This window comes from Elephantulus edwardii, unplaced genomic scaffold, assembly GCF_000299155.1.
Source record: "Elephantulus edwardii isolate Elephantulus edwardi_28Jun2011 unplaced genomic scaffold, EleEdw1.0 scaffold00129, whole genome shotgun sequence".
NCBI lineage: Eukaryota > Metazoa > Chordata > Mammalia > Macroscelidea > Macroscelididae > Elephantulus > Elephantulus edwardii.
In genome coordinates, this window is record NW_006399879.1 from 6,291,892 (window position 1) to 6,293,123 (window position 1,232).

A 1,232-nucleotide genomic window follows, 5' to 3' on the forward strand; every position below is an offset into this window, starting at 1 on the left:
TGAGCATTTGTTTTCTTGACGTCGAGGGTCCTGTAGACTGTGTGCTGGGACCTCATCAGTCCATGCTGCATGCTGGCTTAGTTTTCTGCGGGGGGGGGGGTGTTATGATGTCAGCTGTAGGGGTTCAGAGATGCCCCTCAGCAAACTCAACTGGACACATTCGGCTTTTAGTACCTCTGTCAGCTTATATTAAGGTGATCACATAAATTTCTCCTTTATTTTGTTAATGTAGAAGTTATTCAAATGACACACCACACTTGCTAATGATTTTCATTGTTGTTGTGGTTCCCCCAAGTCAAGCATGGCTCATAGTGACCCCACGAACACAGCTCTGAATCCCGTCCTATCCTGCGCCATCTTCTCACTTCCCAACGCACTAGAACCCATTGCAGCCGTCACCATGTCAAGCCACCTGGGCGAGGGTCTTCTTCTCTTCCACCTTTCCAAGCATGACGTTCCTCTCCAAGGAATAGCCCCTCCTAGCAACATGCCAAAAATATATGAGACGAAGTTTCATCATCTTTGCCTCCAAGTAGCACTCTGGCTGCACCTTCTCCAAAAGATGTCTTCTTTTGTCCGTCCACGGGATGTTCAGCGCTCTTCTCCAACACCACAGCTCAAAGGCGCCAATTCTTCTACTGTCATCTTATTCATTGTCCAACTCTCCGATGCATAGCAAGTGATCAGAAAGACCATGGCCAGAATCAGACGCACCTTGGTCTTCAATCTGACATCATGCTTTGCTCTTCAATAATTTGGAGAGGTCCCTGACTGCAGACTTGTCCAGTGCAATATGTCTTCCTATTTCCTGTCTGCTGGTACCAAGAGTATTGATTGTGATCCAAGTAAGAAGTTGACATTTTGTCTTTTCACCATCTATCATGATGTTGCCTATAGGTCTAGTGGCAAGAATCTATGTTTTCTTGACATTAGAATGCAATCCATATAGAAGACTGAATTCTCTGATCTTCTCCAGCAAGTGCTTCAAGTTTTTTTCACTTTCAGCAAGCAAGGTTGTGTCATCTGTGTAACACAGGTTAGTGAGGAGTCTTTCTCAGATCCTGATGAACTCTCCTCTTCATGGAGTCCAGCTTCTCAAATTTGCTCAGCACACAGATTGAATAGGTATAGAGAGAGAATACAACCCTGACACACTCCAGTCTTCATTTTAAACCATGTAGTGTTCCTTTGCTCTGTTCTCACAACAGCCTCTTGGTCCAGGTATAGGTTTT